This window comes from Aotus nancymaae, unplaced genomic scaffold, assembly GCF_030222135.1.
Source record: "Aotus nancymaae isolate 86718 unplaced genomic scaffold, 86718_ANA_hifiasm-v0.15.2.pri h1tg001031l, whole genome shotgun sequence".
NCBI lineage: Eukaryota > Metazoa > Chordata > Mammalia > Primates > Aotidae > Aotus > Aotus nancymaae.
In genome coordinates this window covers 20,001-26,062 of record NW_026989447.1, presented here as the reverse complement: position 1 = coordinate 26,062, position 6,062 = coordinate 20,001, and the positions used below count along the sequence as shown (strand labels likewise).

General features: G+C 49.6%; 1 long non-coding RNA gene across 1 annotated transcript in view; it reads right to left on the bottom strand.

The window, feature by feature from the left end:
* Positions 1-2,642: 2,642 nt before the first annotated feature.
* LOC135273325 (uncharacterized) overlaps positions 2,643-6,062 on the bottom strand; it is a 21,667-nt gene continuing 18,247 nt past the window's right edge. Inside the window, exons 2-3 of the long non-coding RNA XR_010341110.1 lie at positions 5,756-5,926; positions 2,643-3,890 (exon numbers count right to left, since the gene is read on the bottom strand). This is a non-coding gene — a long non-coding RNA (uncharacterized LOC135273325). The remainder of the gene's footprint in view (positions 3,891-5,755; positions 5,927-6,062) is intronic.

Genomic DNA, 6,062 nt, shown 5'->3' with positions numbered 1-6,062 from the left:
TTTCACCAACCAAACGTCATGTTCACATGTTGATTCCTCGGGAATGAAATGAAGGTACTATATACCTTGAAATATATTTTGTAGAAACTTGTCATGTTGAGCAACATCTTAGCATGGTAAGTAAGTTCCCTTAGCTATATAAACTTGTGCATGTTTCAGAGAGATCAGTAAATAAAATACTACAAAAAAGAAGGAGAAGGAGAAGAAGAAAGGAGTAGAAAAGAAGAAGAAGAAGAAGAAGAAGAAGAAGAAGAAGAAGAAGAAGAAGAAGAAAGAAGGAGAAGAAAAAGAAAAAGAAGAATAAGAAGAAGCAGAAGCAGAAGACCTTATTGTTGTACCCGAGCGAGTCAAAGAATGCAGCACACTCTGAGATTGAATTATGAGTCCTTTATTATGCCAGCGACCGAGAGGTGGCTGACGCACAAAATTCTCTCGGCCGGCCCCTAAGAAAATGTTAGGTGGTCTTTTATACCCTAGTTTTAAAAGGGAGGGGGAACGTAGCTGAAGCAAATTTTTCACAAAAGCAGAGTAAGCAAAAAGTTAAAAGTTAACCTAGTACATGAGAAATAAAACAGTGCCAGGTGCGAGGGGTACAGTTGTCACAAAAGACATACAACTTACATAGGTAACGGGGGCTCTGGGCACTGGACAGCAGCTGCCTGCATTCCCAGGCTCTGTTGGTACCACTTAAGTCGGCCTCTTATCAACAAATGCATTCCTGGGGGTGCCCAGTGTCAGCCCGCCCCAGCTGCTACGTACTCTGGTTCCGTACTGAATGGTGGGAAAACAACTAAAATGTAGAAGCTAAGATGGAGTCTGTCCAGCTCAGGAAGCTAACATAAAGCCTGAACAGCTTTTAGTCTGAGAAGGAGAGAGTTAGTTTTAACTGGCAAAAAGCAGGTTATCACACTATGAAGTACAGTTTACATTAACCCGCTGTCACCATACGTCGAGAAATCCACAAAAGCGCTAGTGAACAACAGGAGAAAAACAGCAGCTAACACGTCCTGGGGAAAAGATACGCCTTCCTAGAATTCCGTGCCAAGGCATCGCCTCCGGTAATCTTAAGGGAGCAAAGTATTACTTTTTAGACAGCGTTTCTATTTTGGGCAAATACTACTACGGCCCAGAGTGGCGCCATGATGCCCTTCCCGTTTTGCAAATTTGCTGGTCCAAGGAAGGAGAAAATAAGACATCATGATAAAAGGTGATTGAGACCCAGCCAAGATGAAGCTTTCCCAGGGAGGGAGGGAAGGAGGGAGGGAGGGAGGGAGGGAGGGAGGGAGGGAGGGAGGGAGGGGGGCCTGAGGCGTGAAGGGGTGAAAAAACGCCACCACTACAGTCCAGTCCGCCCACCCGCTTGCCCACGGGGGCCAAAGGCTGTGCCATCGCCCCCCGCTGCCTCTGGGGAAGTGGGACCGTGCCCCAGCCCCAGCCCCCATCTTCAAAAACAGTGGCCACCGAGTGAGGTGAGGCCTGGCGATCACCCATGCAAATGTCAACCGGCAAAGGGTGGGCGGAGGGGAGAGAAGATGGAGGCCCACCCGCCTGGCTCCAGAACGTTTCCACGCAGGGTGGCGGGAGGTGCGGTGTCGGGGGGAACCCACCTCACAAACTCACGGAATTGGAGTAAAGGGGCGGGGGGGAGGGGCTTAAAAAAAATAAACCAACTCCTCATAAAGCCCAAGGAGAAGAGTCTATGCATGCGCATGAAAGACACCAACAAACAAAGAAACACAAAGTACTGATAAAAGAACCATAGGGCCCCCACCAGGGTGGAGGTTCCCAAGGCAACGAGGGAGAGAGGGAGGGGCCTCCAGATGGGAGGAAGAGAAACCGGTTGCCCCAGGCTCTGTGAAGTCGTCAGGCAGACCTCCCTCCGCGCCACCTCGATTTTCCATTACAGTGGCCGCTAGGTGATGCCCGAAGACATTTATATAAAAGTGTCAGTGTTTTTATGCTTCACTAAATGATAAGGCCTATGTTCAAACATCATCATCTGCCTCACTCATTATTTCTCTTTCTCAGTGCCTGAACACACCCAATAGCAAGCACCAGGTAGAGGCTAAGACCCACAAAAATGGAAGCATCCTTCAAGTTGATAGGACATTTAACCATACTAAGCCCACTGTCAAAAACAATGTAAATTATACTCCTCCTGCAAAAGGCCAACTTATATGGCAAATATGTAAAAACCCTGGCATACAGGAAAAAATGAATACATGACAGTCTAATACATTATCCCGCTTTGTAGATAGACTTATCATTCCACTAAGTATTAACTATAGTTCCAAGCACTGAATCTGCTTAATAACCAAAATGTAAAGACCTTACCTTGTGGTTTGTAATGTCTCATTAACAGAAATGTGAACTTTGATAACAGTTTAACTAAAATATTTCTTTATTTCAAGCTATCAGATGACATTGACATATTTGCATTTTCTATCTGTGTATACGTAATGACTTTCTTCAAGGCTTCAAGATCAGGATTGTCTTATGCCTTTGCATCACGGACCTAAGAGACCCCAATTATTTGAAGATGGGATGGGGACAAAATGTGGGTCCCCGTAGTCCCTACTCTGTGCAGCATCCATTAGATGACCACCGTACATATCACCAAAGTAATGACAGTAAGTCCTAAATCCAAAGTGCAACTTTAATACTGCAATTCCAAAAAAAATAAAGCTGTATACAACTCTTGGAATAACTCACCCAAATAAATAGCTTTATAACAGACAGACAGACAGACAGACAGACACACACACACACACACACACACACACACACACACACACACACACACACACAAAAGACCTAGCTAGATGCTTGCAGATGTCAGCACGGAAAAGAAGGGAATCTTGGATCGCTCTGGGTCGGGGTGGAGGTTGGTGGGGGGAGCGGCTCAGGCACGCCGCATCACCAGCCTCTCCCCGATCCCTCTCGGGCCAGGTCGTTTCTGGGCCCACCCAGGGAATCCTCTCAGGTGGTGCCCACCTGCAACTAGTCGACCAGAGCCCCCAGGGGACACAGCCTAGGCACCCGCCCATGGGTTCATATGGAACTTCAATTCCCCTAGACAACAGGAAGAGGAGACCAGGGGCGGGGGCGTGTGGACGGAGGGAGGCTAGGGGTGGAGATGGGACCCATCTAAGATGGAAGTCCAGTCCATAGCGTTTCCGAGTGGGCGCCAGACCCACCACCTCAGAGTGGCAATACCTGTCACAGGGAAACGAAGGTCCGTGAAATCCACGCTCCCGGAGACAGCGTGGATTTCACGGGGAGAAGAAGACAGCTTGCAGCACGCTACCTCCTGTCCCGGGGTCAAGTTTTCACTCCCAAATTTCGCATTTCTTCCCCCCCTCAACAAAGTTCCGCTCTCGTTGCCCAGGCTGGAGAGCAGTGGCACGATCTCGGCTCGCCGAAACCTCCGCCTCCCGGGTTCCAGCGATTCTCCTGCCTCAGCCTCCCGAGTGGCTTGGGATGACAGGCACGTACCTGTATAATCTCAGCAACTCGGGAGGCTGAGGCAGGGGAATCGCTGGAACCCGGGAGGTGGAGGTTGCAGTGAGCCCAGGCTGTAGCGTAGCGTGGTGCAATCTCAGTCGACCGCCACCTCCGCCTCTCGGGTTCAAGCGATTCTTCTGCCTCAGCGTCCCGAGTAGCCGAGACTACAGGCGCACGCCACCACGGCCAGCTAATTTTTGTATTTTTAGTAGAGACGGGGTTTCACCACGTCGGCCGGGATGGTCTCGATCTCTCAAGCCCGTGATCTGCCCGTTCCATCCATGCTCACGCCTGTCATCGCAGCAGTCTGAAAGGCCGACGTGGGAGGATGGCCGGAGCGCCAAAGTTTGAGATCATCTCGAGCCGTCAGTCGACACCACCTCCGCCTGTATAAATTGATCATCATCATCATCATCAGCAGCAGCAGCAGCAGCAGCAGCAGCAGCAGCAGCAGCAGCATCGTCAAAATTTAAAAAGGAATATATGTGTCCAGAGTGCGGGCCACAAAGCGAGACCACGTGCCGATGTCTTGGTCCAAAGCGTTGAGGCTGGAGTGACCCTGGGCTACAGAGCGAGACCCTGCCTTTAAAGAGAGACAGACGGGGGCGAGGGGGGGTGGCCGATGTGGGGAAGGGGGGGGGGGGGAGAGAGAGAGAGAGAGAGAGAGAGAGAGAGAGAGAGAGAGAGAGAGAGAGGGGGGGGGGGGGGAGAGAGAGAGAGAGAGAGAGAGAGATGCGAGCCTGCCTCGATGGAAAGAAAAATGTGAGCCTTCCCCCAAATAAATAAAATAAACTAACTAATTAAATAAATGCATGCATGCACGCACGCATGCGTGCGAGGGAGCCTGCCTCTAAATAAATCGATTGATAGATAAATAAACAAATAGCCGGGCACAGTGGCTCAGGCCTGTAATCCCCCAGCGCTTTGGGAGGCTGAGGCGGGTGGATCACCTGAGGTCAGAACATCGAGACCAGCCTGGCCAACATGGTGAAACCCTGTCTCTATTTAAAAGTAAATAAATAAATTAAAAAAAAATGAATGAATGAATGAATGAATGAATAAATAATAAAAGCGAGCCTGCCTCTATATAATTAGATAAATAAACGCAAGCCTGCCCCCAAATAAGTGAGTGAATGAATGAATGAATGAATGCCTGTAGAGAAATACTCGAGACCCCGCCTCTAACTAAATTAACGAACGGACGAAGACATGACAAACGTAAGAATGACATGGAAGAGTTAAGAAGCCATAAGAAGAGCCAGGTGCGGTGGCTCACACCTGTGGATTCCCAGCACTTTGGGAGGCCGAGGCGGGCGGATCATGAGGTCAAGAGATCGAGACCATCCCGGCCCTGGTGAAACGCCATCTCTACAAAAAATACAAAAGTTAGCCGGGCGTGGTGGCACACGCCTGTGGTCCCAGCTACTCGGGAGCCTGAGGCAGAAGAATCGCTTGACTCCAGGAGGTGGAGGTTGCGGTGAGCCGAGACCACGCCAGTGCACTCCAGCCTGGCAAGAGAGCAAGAGTCCGTCTCAAAAAAAAAAAAAAAAAAAAAGGAAAAAAAAAAAGAAACCGTAAGAAGAAACAACCAAGAGGATGTGAGCGAAGAGTGGTAATTAAAATAAGTATCAAAGTTAATGTAAAGAAATATTTACACACACACAGACGTGGAACAATTAATTAATTTTTTTTTTTCTCAAAGATGGGGTTTCACCCTGAGGGCCAGGCTGGTCTTGAACTCCTGACGTCTGGTGATCCACCCACCTCGGCCTCCCAAAGTGCTAGGATTACAGGCGTGAGCTATCGCGCCCGGCCATTCATTTCATACATAATATATGATTATCTGCATATATATTACTGCATGTTATGTATAATTTATGAATCTCCCTCCCTCCCTCCCTCCCTCCCTCCCTCCCTCCCTCCCTCCCTCCCTCCCTCCCTCAATAAATCCATAAGTCCATCCATATGTAAATTAAACAAGGAAACCAAGAAAGGATCAATGTAACACATAGAAGTGAAAAGAAACGGTAAGAATAAACAGGCAAATAAGAGGACGGGAAGAAAGGCAAAAGGTAACCAAGGTCACAATGAACTGTTTCCTGTCTGCCCCTCCCCCCATGAACTGTTTTGTCTCAGCCCCCTCCGCCGCCCTCACCCACACCCACACCCACACCCACACCCACACCCACACCCACACCCACACCCACACCCACACCCACACCCACACCGGAAGTGCAAGTGTGAGATCTACCTCCCGGGCTTATGAGAACCCTGTAGTCTCAGGTACTTGGAGGCGGGGATCACGTTGAGTCCAGGGAGGGGCGGTCGACGCTGTCATGAGCCGGCATCATGAGGTTAGGGCGGGACACGAGGTCAGGAGTTCGAGACCGGCCTGGTGAACGTGGTGAAACAGAGGGAGACCCTGTCTCAGAAAAGAAGAAAACCAATTGAAAAAACACAATAAAACCAAAACAAATCAAACACCACAGCCGTGGCCGCGTCCCCCCGCGTCCCCCCGTCCGCCACATAGGAAAAAGCAGCAGGACACAGCGACGACC